Below are 13,368 nucleotides of genomic sequence, written 5' to 3' on the forward strand. Positions count from 1 at the left end.
TTGTAAATATGGCCAGGAACCCACGGTGGTGGAAACTCATAGGTCCTATGGGTTGAATCTACGGCTATTATTTTGCTAAATGGACACAGCAACAAATTGCCTCTAAATTCCTATCTCCACGCCCACAGATTAGGGCAGCTCTCAGACTTCATCATAGAAGTTTCTCTGTGCACCAGGCTGTGGTTCACAAAGCTCACATCTGGCCAAAGAGCAGAGAATTAAGTATCTGCAGAGGGCTCAGGCGAAATGGGACGTTTATATCATGTCCTAGTTCCCAAGGTTCGGGGTCCATCATGGAAGAGGAAAGAGAAAAAGGCTAAAAAGCTAGAGGTCAGGGAGAACCAGTGAAACAGTCTCCTGGATAAGACAAGACCACTACCCACACAAACTCACTCACAGCAGCTGTGGCTACCTGCACAAGATCTGTACAAGAGTAAACCCACCAACATTCCAGCATGGAGGTGGGAGGGGCTCATGAAGCTCCACCTCTAGCTGAAGAGTTACTGTTAGCTGTTAGCTTCTTCAAGACAGAGAGTTGGTTTCCTTTAAAGGCATAGCCCCTCATGGGTCAACCACATCCCCATGAATGGCTCCATGCCCAAGAGTACAGAGGCAGGACCCAGTGGGTTATTAAAAAAAAAAAGAGTACACAAATTTGTGGCTTGGTTAGGGAGTAGGGGATGGATCTGGGGAGAGTTAAGTGACAGAATGGGGGTGTGAATATATATGACCAAATTACACTGAATCCATATATGAAATTCTCAAAATATATATAACAAAGAAATATTTTTTAAGCCCTGAATTGCCCAGTGGCTAAAATTAAAGAAAAATCTGCTATTCAAGTTAGGTAATTTTGTGATCAATAACGTTCAGATGTCTTTAGGAACTACCCATGAAAAATTTATACCCATGTAAATCCCCAAAATGCTTACCTCCAAAGAAATAAAGTTCTTCAACTAAAACTGAATTATTGTTCAATAAGTTCAAGTGAATTTCAGAAATGTGTATTTCATGTTTTGGTTCTTTTTTTGTCATATATCCATTATTCATGATGGTTCTGCCATAGACTTGAATAAATAAATACCAGAATATCAAAATACTCAACTGTCTGTCTTGGCAAAAAAAAAAAAAAAAAAAGCATCCCCAATGACTGAAACCCCAAAGGTCACAAGATGTTTCCCTTCATTTTGTCATTTGATCTAAGATATGCTGCTCTTAAAACACAAGCTACAAAAGTAGCTATTTAGAGACAAGACAGCCCAAATCTATCATTTCAAAGAGGAAATAAGTGGTCGGGACATTGCATTCTTAAACTAGAACTTTTTGTTTGTTTAAAACAATTCCACATGACAAGCCCTCAGTAAAAAGTCCCAGTCAGTGGTGGCAGGCCTAAAAAGCTGGCTCTGTGAGCATGTGTTTTTACCACCTCTGTAACCAGCATTCTTACGTACACAGGGCAGTGATGCTTTCTCGGGTGCACTCTGGAATGGAAGGAGGATGCCCCTCTGACCGGGTCTGGCCAATGAAGCCCAAACAGAAATGTCTGCTTGAGGCTTCCGGAAACCCTTTTTAAAATCCTCATCTAGTAGAGCATGGCCAGGGCTCAGCCAGTGAAGTACTTGCTGCTTAAGCATGAAGACCTGGGTTTGGAATCCCAGCACCCACATCGAAGTAAGATGTGCAGTCATGGCAACCTTAGGATGCTTAGACAGGTGGGTTCTGGGGCCCTGTTGATCCGCCAGGCTAACCAAATTGATGAAATCCAACGAGAGACCCTATCTTAAAAACTAAGGTAGAGATGCTGAGGAGATGGCTTAGAAGTTAAAAGCACTTGTTGCTCTTCTTGCAGAGTTGGGTTTCAATTCCCAGAACCTACATGGCAGCTCATAACCTTCCAGGGGATCCAATGCTCTCTTCTAGTCTCTCAGGGCACCAGGCACATATGTGTGGTGTGGGAAGTCCTACTGTATACATGTTGCTTTTATTGGTTAATGAATAAAGAAGCTGGTTTGGCCTGTGATAAGGCAGAGTAGAGCTAGGTAGGGTGGGGGAACTAAAGGGAATGCTGGGAGAAAGAAGGCAAAGTCGTGAGACACCATGTAACCGCCAGAGGGGAAAGACCCAAGCTGCCAGCCGGAACCTTGACGGTAGGCCACAAGCCTGGTGGTAAAATATAAAATAATGGAAATGGGTTAATTCTAGATGTAAGAGCTAGCTAGCAATATGCTTAAGCTATTGGCCAAGCAGTGATTTAATTAATACAGTTTCTGTGTGGTTATTTCGAGTCTGGGCTGCCAGGAACAAACAAGTGGTCTCTGTCAACACATGTGGTACACAGACATTAAAATTTTTTTAATAAAATAAAAAATAAGGTGGAGGGTGATCAAGCTAGCCTTCTCACACATGCGTGTACACTAGTCCACACACACATGCACACACAGAAGACTGCACTAGCAACTTCCCTTCCACTTTGTACTTCCTTCCTCTTCTGATTTGGATCAATAACACGACGGCTGAGATAAATCTGTCTTTCACCCATGTAAACACCTACGTTAAAGTATGGCTTAGCTATCATCTCGGCTCTGGGAGTTTGTCCCCAAATAATTCAGACAAACTCTTTATTTGTGGAGCCTCTCTTTCTTGGGTATTAACAGCTTGTAAGCAAGCACATTTGCAGCTGAGGGAAGGCACATTGTTCCCTGATAACAGTGATTTATTCTATAGAATTATAAAGTACCCAAAGAAAGATTTTTTTTCAAATTCAATGTGGACTGCCTGAGAAATCTGATTTACAAATATGCAATGTAAAGTGGGTGTTTTTGCTTTTTGGTTTTTTTTTAAATATTTATTTATTTATTATGTATACAATATTCTGTCTGTGCGTGTGCCTGCAGGCCAGAAGAGGGCACCAGACCCCATTACAGATGGTTGTGAGCCACCATGTGGTTGCTGGGAATTGAACTCAGGACCTTTGGAAGAGCAGGCAATGCTCTTAACCTCTGAGCCATCTCTCCAGCCCCTTTGCTTTTTGTTTTTTGTTTGCTGTGTTTATAACAAGATTTAACTCTTGTGAAAAAAACAAAACTGACATGTTTTTTTCTTTTTCATAGAAAATAAATATATTGTCTCACGAGGATTAGCAGTGAGATTGCAGCACATGGCTGTTTTAGTTCTCTTCCTGCTAGGTTTAAGCATCAAGGCACAACAAACACATACAGATTTTCTTCCAGAAGTGGGGTGGGAAGATTAAGAAAATGTGAACATATCTTAGAACAACTATAGGAAATGCCCAAGCTTTGTCGCCCACTTCCTCTTCCCTTCAACCCTGAGAGGATGGAGATTTTGGAAGAAAGCTCTTGATTATTCTAATTTTACAATGAAAGTGCCATGACTGGTTCTTAAACTGGAGGGGAAAGCCCTGCTATCTAAACTAAGTTAACTTTCTTAAAAGGAAACAGAGTTTTTAACGATTAGCAAAGCTTACCTGGCATTTAAAAACTTAATATCCACAGGTCGAATGTAGAGCCTCTGCAAGCCTGCCATACTGGAGTTCTCACCCTCTGAGTGTTGGGCTCATGGCTGGACATTATAGGTATAGTTTAGGGCACAGGGTTCCTCAGGAGTCATGCAGGAAGACCTTGAAAGACTTTCACCTCTCCTGCCCCACCCCCGTCCTCTGCACTTGAATTTCAGGTACTGGGAAGTTACAGTGAAGAGGCTCTTGGTAAGGGTTCAGTGGTAGCAACTTCCCACTGCTCCGAGGAAGAGCTGAAAAGAACTGACTATATATTAAGATCTGTCCCCATGGGCCAGCGAGACAGCACAACAGGTGAGCCCTTGGTACCAAGTTTGATTTCCCGAGTTCAATCCTTGAGACTCACAGGGCGGCAGGAGAGAACGAACTCTTGCGAGCTGTCCTCTGACCAGCCCCACACTTAGTCTGAGGGAACTCTTACACACACACACACACACACAAAAGGTAAATAAGTAAATATAATTTTAGAAGATCTCTCCTCACACCAATCATAAATACAAATACACAGCTCAGTTTGTGGTTAACTTGTTATTTATCTGTTAACATCCTCACACATATTAAAATTGACTTGGGTTAATAAATTGGAGCTGTAAATACTTGGGGAGTAAATGAGTAAATAAGAATCTAGCACTATCTGACTCTGGCTGCTGATTCTTCAAGGGCATTAACTGATAGTACAGCTCAGGAACTCACATTCATATTTCAGCAGGAGTTGCACCGATCACTCAATAGCTGCATGGATGTGAGTGCTTGTGTCGTTCATAGAAAAGGAGTCGCTACTGCCCCGGGCAGTTGTCTCCATAAACACATAGGAAGTGAGAATAGCTCAGAAAGCCGCTGGCCAGCCAGCCTAAGGCAAAAGAAGACACTCAGATTTTTCCTGAGATTCCCTTAGCGATGAGGAAGCCTTCTGGGACATCTTCAACTTTCACTGACTACTTAGTGGCCATCTGGACACTTGACAGGTCTGTTTACTCCAAAGCCTTAACCATCCACCTTTGCAATCAAAGAGCCTTCTCCAGGAAAATACGTATTTGTTTTTCCCGTGCCGGAGTTTGTGCCGAATATTCATTTCTTACTCCTCCGGCTAAAGGTGGATGTGAATAGTGGAAGAAGTCCTGAGTGAATGAAGTCCTACATGAAGGTGTCTGTTCATGTGAACACAATCAAGTCAAACACCAGAGCCTCAGACTCACAGGAAAATGCAGTCTTCCACATTTATCCACCCAAGGCTTAGAGGGTTGGCAAAGCCTTCCTCTGTGTGTACCGAGAATTTCACCATAGCTTCCTCTCCCTGGATATCCACAGCATGGAGATTGCTTCCCTACAGAGACATCTCCTGCAGAGATTAGCTAAGCCCGACTCTTTGATCCAGGGGTCTACTATCAACCATGCTTCCTTGTTTATCTGTGAGTAATAACAACACCGAGTACACAGCTGGTGAAATAACCTCTCTGTTCCATGGTATACAAAAAACACACCGAGCTCTGGGGTGCTACAGTTTCTCCATCAGAGAGCCCATTCCATCTGATCGTGGCTTTTCTGTGCGCCCGGGACTTTGTCTGTCTTTTCTTCATTCCTTCATTGTCCCAGGAACCGTGCTGAGCATGGCAGATAGACAAGGTAAAAGTCCCAAGAATGCCTTCCTGTTAGGCCCAGAGAAAGTCAAGAGTGTCTTTTCACACAAGCTCGGGAATCTGAGGATGAAGACTCAATCCCAGGAAGCAAGCTCTAGGTTCCGTGGGCACAGGGACGATGGCACAGCTCAAAGGAGAACCTTCAGGTTCGAGGACAGCCCCAAGTGTTCCTTACTTGTTTGCTATGTCGTTCAACCATGGCCAGAACGCAGTATCAGCCTGGCAGTGGTCAGCACACTTGCTAAGCCTGAACTGTTCTTCTATCCCTCAGAACCTGGGGAGCTTCCCTTCCCCTCAGGAAGCCTCCTCGCATTTGCTGGTCCCGGGCTCTGGGTGTTCCCAGCAAGAGCTTTTCTCCTTATGAAATGTCCTTAAGGGCAGGGTCGACTGCTCAGAAGTAGGATGCCAAGGCAGCAATCACTTGCTACACATTTCTGTCTGTCACCCGAGAAGAACCTCCTTTTGGAAATACTCTTGATGGAAGAGATCCTATCTGCTAGGCTTAGGAGGCATTTGGAGGCTTCTTCTAAGTCCAGAGACATCCAAGAATGAAGTCTGGAGGCGTCACAGAACAGCGAGTCTATAAAGAAAAGAAACCGTCAGGAGGAAGGGACTTCAGAGACCAAGAGCAAGGTCAGGGCTGCAGACTCTGGGAATACCCAAAAGGACTAGTTTCAGCCTCAGAGGGATCATTTGTCAACTCAGCCTCAGAGCAATTAGCAATGGATGTGAACCCAAACTACTCTCTGGGCCGTCTTAGGGAAGTAACCCACGGGAGGATTTCAGACTGCTGGATTTGTCCACTGCAAAACCTTTGTACACAGTTGTTTATTTATCTCTGAGTAAAACATGGTTTCGCCACAGTGCAATTACTGACTAGTAAGTGTAGTGGACAGTTTCTTGGTTTTGGTTTTGGTTTGTTTTCCCTGGTTTGGGCTCATCTCAAGGAATCTCACAGAGAAACTGTAACTTACATTTTCTGATTCTGTTTTCTCTTTCTGAGATGGTAATTTTTCCTCATCTTAGCACGGTTTTTTTTTTTTTAACATCTTGCCCACATAAGGTAGATAAGTCATGAGTACTGGTTCCCCTCTCCTTTTTTAATGTCTTGAAGTATATCCGGCAGGATGATAAGCCTGGATGACGAGACACTAGAACATGTCTAAGCTATACTAGATAGCTCCTGTATGGAAGCAAGGAAAGGAAGGCTATGAAGGCGCCTGCCAACGGGGGCAGGTGGGATGGAGATTTTAAGGTCATTCATCCTTAGCTGAATACTGTTAGACTTTTAAGCTGACCAGCCAGATCTCCCTGAGACCCTGTAACCCCATCCCCACCCAAATCCCGATAACTCCAAAGAAAACACTTTTACAGAAAGTCTTTTTTATTTTAACAAAGAAAAGACTGAAGAGAAAACGGAGTATAAATGCAGCCTTCAAGAACTATAGTTTTAAGCTGTGTTGTGGCACATGCCTGAAATTCCAGCACTTGGGGCAACAGAAACAAGGGGATCAAGGCCAACTCGGTCTACATAGTGAGTTCCAGCCCAGTCAATGGTACATAGTGAAAACTTGTCTCAAAAAAATTTTAATCACAACTTTGAAGACGTTTTAACACATGGAGAAATTGATGAAAACAAAACTGAAGGATGGGCAGTGTTCAAAACTTTATTGGAGCCAGGCAGTGGTGGCACACGTCGTTAATCCCAGCACTAGGGAGGCAGAGGCCAATGGAGTTCTAGGCCAGCCTGGTCTACAAGAGCTAGTTCCAGGATAGGCACCAAAGCTACAGAGAAACCCTGTCTCAAAAAAAAAAAAATTCATTGGATCCCCCCCACATACACACTCTTTTAACCAAAGTATTAGATACTTTTCTAGTTGCTGTAAAAAAAATACACTTGAAAAGGAAACTTAAAGAAAGAAGGGGTTTATTTTGGCTTAAAGTTCATAATGGTGAGGAATGCATGGTGGCAGGGATGTGAGGTGAGTGGTCCCATCGCATCAGGGTCAGGAAACGAAGAGCCAAATGTTGGTGTTCCTCTACTTTTAGTTTCTTACTGAGTCAGAAATACAGCCCATGGAATGGGTGTATTTCTAGAGTGGGTGTTCCCTCTTCAACTAAATAATCTAGAAACCCCCTTGAGGTATTCCCAAAGATTTGTCACCCAGATGTTTCTAGATCTGTCAAGATCAAAATTAGCCATTGGGGCTGGAGAAATGGCTCAGCAGTTAAGAGCTCTCTCTGCTCTTGCAGAGGACCTGGGTTAGGCCTCCAGCACCTACGTGACAGCTCCCAACTGAATGTAATTCCAGCTCCAAGGGATCCAACTGTGTCTTCTAACCTCCACCAGCACAGTGTGTGTGTGGTACAAACACACGCCTGCAGGCAAAACATTCATGTACATAAAATTAAAAACTTGATAATAAGAAAAAGATGTGCCATTACAACTAAGTATGAACTGGTCTCCTAACCACTGCCAGGCTGCCTAGAAGACCTGTTTCATGCTTCAATCCTTAGTTTAAACAACATCATCTCAGAGTATGTGGCAAACCACTATAGTCCCAGCACTTAGAAGGTGGTGAGATGGTGGTGAGGCCAACCAGGGCTGCATAATGAGACCTCATCTTTAAAAAAAAAAAAAAAGAAAAAAGAAGAGAAAAGAAAGAAGGAAGAGAGAGGGCTGGAGAAGTAGTCCAGCTGGTAAAATGCTTTCCTAGAACAAACCAAGTCTTGTCTTTGATTCCCAACACCACATAGAACCATGGTAGTGGTGAATACCTGTAATCCCACCACTTGAGGAGATCAGGAATTCAGGGTCAGCCTCAACTGCTTGATAAGTTTGAGTCAAACCTGGGCTACAGAGTAAGACAGTCTCAAAAAAAATATAGCTAGAGGAAAGAGAGAAAAATAATGGTAATAAATTTTAAAAGAAAACAAAGCATGATGTCTCATTCTAGCCTGAGCCACAGGGTAAGATGCTGTCTCAAAACAAACAAACAAACGAAAAACAAAAAACCCAGTTATTCCACCTACTGCCCAGCCCACTGCTACTAAAGTCTACTCAACAAACTATTTTTCCATTCTCTCCTGAAGGGTGAATTCATTTACCACCGAAACCAAACAAGCCAGGTATGGTGGTGGTACACTCCTGGAAAGCCCCCTTAGCCACATGGCAATTTGGAGGCCAGTTGTCCTCTCAAAACCAAAAGACAACAATTCTAAAACAAAACAATTAACAAACAGAACAAAAACAGACCAAGATTCTGTAAGGTTCCAGAATCGGTGAAGAAAGCCTCAGTGGGCAGTTAAGAGTTTGACCGTACTCTTCTAAGAAGGCCACCACAAAGAGCTCAAAACCATCTCTCGCTTGCATCCTCTTTGCTTTATGTGTTCATCACATGGACTCTCAGACGCATCTACTTCCTTTAAAGAAGGAAATATTCTTTCCAGAGACACCCAGTCACCTCCCGCCCCTGGACATCTATGTCATGCATATTTTACCTACTTACTCACCTGTTTATTGAGACAGGACTCACTGTGCTGTCTAGCTAGCCTTGGACTTGTGACCCTCTTGCCTCGGCTTCCTAAGTACTGGAACTACAGGCAGATGTAAGTCAACACAGTTCACTAGCAAATAAAATTTTATCTTTGAATGCTTTTTAAAAATAAGTTTATTTTCCCTGGGTGGCCTTGATAGCACTGAAACGCAGTAGGCTTTGTTTGGGTTGTACATGTTTCTAACCTCTCATTTAGAGACTGCCCTGGGGGACTTTCGCCAGATAGAAAGGATGGAAGGCCTCAGTGTGTCAGGAGTCACAGCTAATTTAAGAAGGATCACTGGATCCTAGAAATTCTGGATTGACCTAAACAACACTAGCTTTTACCCAAGAACGAAAATTAAGCAGCAACTTTTAAGCCAAAACTGAGGAAAAATCACTTTCCAACAAATTTTCCTTGTTGAAAAAGCATTTTACAACTTTTTTGTTCTGAAAGAGAGCATGCAGAAATAACACTCTCCGATGCATGCCGTTACAAATGGTGTAACTAACAAGATACCAACGAAGTCAGAGGATATCAATGAATATATATAGGATACATATATCCTAATTATCTTGCACTGTCAACTTGATACCGAACAAAGTCCTTCAAGAGGAAAGTTTCAATCGAAGAACGGCCTAGATCAGATCAGCCCTCAGCCGTCCATGTCTGTGGGGGTTGTCGAATAGTCCTGAATTGGGTGAGAACTTGCTGAGTATGAACTAACATGGGATCCAGCTGCAAGCAGCATTCTCCCTGAGTCCTGCTCTACTTCTTTGGCTGTCAAGTGAGTACCTTAGTCAGACCTAATGCTGGACAAAACAGCGACCAGGCTTGCCGGTGCTGCGGGAGTACCTTCCGCTCCTTCAGCCAATAGCTGCTGAAATACCAGCCCACTGGGGCGTGGTATATTTCTCTTTAAAAAAAGAGCGGCAAGCCTCGGCTCGGTCTCTTGGTTCCGGTGCATGGTTCCAGCTCCTGCTCCAGTGACTAGGCTCCTTTCCTGACGGTTTATGTGTATGTAAGTTTTACCCCCCAAAATAAATACCCCTTTAAAACCTAACTGGTGTGGGATTGATTCGCCATTATGCCTTCATATTCTTCCTTTGAGTTCCTGATTGACTTCCATCAGTGAGAACTGTGACCTGGAAGTGTAGGCCACATAGCCCTTTCCTCCCCTAAGCTGCCCTTGGTCAGGGTATTTTATTTATCGTAACAAAAGAAGCAAAACTAGAACACTATGTTATCATATTGTCAAAAGTCTGCTTGTCTCCACATTATTGTGAGCTGATCAGTTATAATTATTAGAAAATAAGAACATAATATGCTTCAATTAATGATTATTTCTTGCCTATATCATTATATTCCAGCAATGAATTAGGTCAACTAAACCTATCTATAAATAGAAGCTCTTACCTATATCACTAACGCTATAGATTTACATTAAGTATTAAATGGAGAATGATGTCTATGCACCATATCGCAACAAAATTGGTCTGGAAGTACCAATCAGTTGTAGAGCATTTCCCTGGCAGGTCTAGGCACTGAGTTTAATCCCAGCACTACAAAAACACAAAGCAAAATACATTTCAGTCTATTATTTGAGCTGAGGCTGTAACTTAGCTGTAGAGTGCTTGTCCAAGATGTAAAAGCCCTGGGTTGGCTCTCCAGCATTACTGGGGGGCAGTTCCCTAGTAAATATGTTAAAACATTAATTTTATCTTAAAAATAATAAAGAAGCCAGAAGTTGTGCCAAAATGGAAAACCAGCTATACCAGTTTCGAGATTTATGGTTGTCAAGCTACCTGGAAGTTGTCTACTTCCTCTGAGTCTTAGCTGTTATAGAAAGTATTCTCATTCCCACTGGGCATATTAGCAACAGAAACTGAGGTCAGAGGACTGGAGGGCACAGACAGAGTTTATAAAAAGTGAAGCCCTGTAGACTAGATTGGATTATTGCCTACATTTAATTTCCCCATCCCTCAGCCACATAAATCTAACAACACAAGGGTAATGTGGTATGCTTCCCCTCCACTGATGTTGACCCACATAACTTGTTCTGTGCAGGATAATATAACACACACAAAGAAAGGATTTAAAGGTCCTCTCGTCTTTGGCTCAACCTCTGACATCCTGCAATTACCCTGAAGAGAGTTCGTGCCAACCAGCAGCCATCCCTCCAGCCTGGACCTCAGATGAGACATACACAGACAGCCTTACATCCGACAAAAGACTTAAACGGAGCCAAGAAGACATGTCTCATGACACAGAGCTGACCCAGATGACTGTAGACCTGTGTTCAAAAGAACAAGTTACTCGTGTTAAAATTTACTCAGGATTTGGGGGAACTGTAAGCATGATTTGAAGGAATTAATAATTTAAATATCACATGTGTTCACATTAGTAGGTCCGGTTTATACTATACCAACCAATAAATTACAAGGACTTTATGTAATTGTACACAGAGATTCTAACCAGTTCTGCATTTTATCAGTCACTGACCTATCTACCTCCTAATCTATCGTTCTATCATCTATCTACCTACATACCTACTTATCTATTTATCTGTCTACCTACTTATCCATCTTCCTATCATCTCTCATCCTGTCAACTGTCTATCCATCTACCTACTTATCTATCTACCTACTATGTAGCTATCTAACTAACTTGGTGTGGGACAATGGTCTGCATTTTGTCAAGTATATTTTATATACTTCCTGACAGTAGGCAGGCAGGAAGTATAGGCAGGACAACCAGATAGGAAGTAGAGGTGGGTCAGTGAGAACAGGAGAATTCTGGGGAAAGGATGCAGTCCTGTCCCAGACACAGAAGAAGCAAGATGTGACTGCCCCACCAAATAAGGTACCGAGCCACAAGGCTAACATAGACAAGAATAATGGGCTAATATAAGTTATAAGAGTTAATAAGAATCCTGAGCTAATGGGCTGATCAGTTTATAACTAATGTAAACCTCTGTGTGATTTCTTTGGAACTTAATGACTGCAGGAACCAGGCAGGATCAGAAAACTCAGACAACACTGTCTATCTAACCCTACCTGCCTCCAGTGTTGAGGATTGAGCCTACAATCTGTGTATGCCAAACAGATGCTCATAGCTGAGCTACATCCTCACTCCATCCTTTTTGTGTTTAGTTTTGAAACACAGCCTCTGCTAAGGTGTTCAGACTGACTTTGAATTAGCTCTGTAACCTAGGTTGACCTTTGAGCTTTTTAACCTGCTTCAGTCTCCAGCTTAGCTAGGGTTATGGACCAATACCACCCCATCCAGTTTAGCTAAAATTCTAGCAGAAGTCTTAAGAGGTAGTTGAGAATGCTTGCTCTGTAGGCATGAGGAGCCAAAACCTGAATTAGAATCCTCCAGCAACCATGTGAAAAGTCATGCATGGCTATGCATGCTCATTACCCCAGTATTGGGAAACAGACATGGGTGGATCCTGAGAGCTCATTGCCTGACCAGCCTAGACAAAGAGGAGAGCCTCCAGGTCTGTGACAGACTGTCTCAAAGCAATCGGCATAGAGTCATGGGAGATAACTTGTTCTGTCCTCTGAATGTTCAGAGTATAGGCTCATGCACTTGCACACTCCTGTGTATGAAACACACACACACACACACACACACACAAATCTCTAATAGAAGCAATGAACCACACTATTGCATGGGTGGGAGTAGCAGAAAGTAGAGAAACAGGCTGTCACTGAATGCACAGTCTCGTCTGTCAGAGCCTTGCCCATGACACTACCAAGAGCTGGTGTGTCCCAACAGCCAATGGACAGTCATCACTCGAGAATTCTTTTCCTCTTAGGAACACTAAGCTTCTTTTTCTATTCACAGCTGAGCACATTCTCATAGACCATTTGACATGAGTCATTTAATGTAAGAGTGCCTTAGCCTGATACCAGCATAATTTGAAGGGCAAGCACAGTGATGCTCGTCTTTGGCTGAGCTGAGAAAGGTCCAGAAGAACACTTATGGCAAGCACACCCCAGGAACAAAGGAAATGTTTTCACCAGGAACACTGTGAGTAGAGGTTTTGTGACAGCTTCCAATGATGCATTAATCAGCACACAGCTCATGTGTAGGACCTAAAAGCAGAAAGAAGGACCTGCAACAGATTAGCTGCATTCACACTGGGAGAAATTTGACTTCAGGAAGTAGAACACCACCTGCTGTGTTATTATTGATTTAAACTTGTTTGATTTCATAGTTCCATTAGAATCTAAATTGTTTCGGTATTTGTATTGGGAGGTTCTCATGCAACCCAGGTCAGCCTCGAACTCTCCATATAGAGTAGAGGATGCCCTTGAAATTCTAATCCTCCTACTCCAATTTCACAAGTGATGGTATTATAGGCTTGAGTCTGGCATATGCAATCCTGGGGATCGAACCCAAACTTAGAGCTTTTATGCATGCTAGGCAATTGCTTAACCAAATGAACTACATCCCTAGCCCGAAAGTTTGTTGTTGTTTTTTTTATAAGGATTTTTCCATAATAATCTAAATTTACCAAACTACAGATGCTAAGTTAAACAACATTGCAACATTTTAATTAAGGCTTTTAGTTTACATTTGGCTACCTCAAAGTAGCTATAATATTAGGTTGGTCAATTTAAATACTGTGGCTCGTTGTTGGGCAGGCAA

This window comes from Myodes glareolus, chromosome 1 (assembly GCF_982192425.1).
Source record: "Myodes glareolus chromosome 1, mMyoGla1.1, whole genome shotgun sequence".
Lineage (NCBI taxonomy): Eukaryota > Metazoa > Chordata > Mammalia > Rodentia > Cricetidae > Myodes > Myodes glareolus.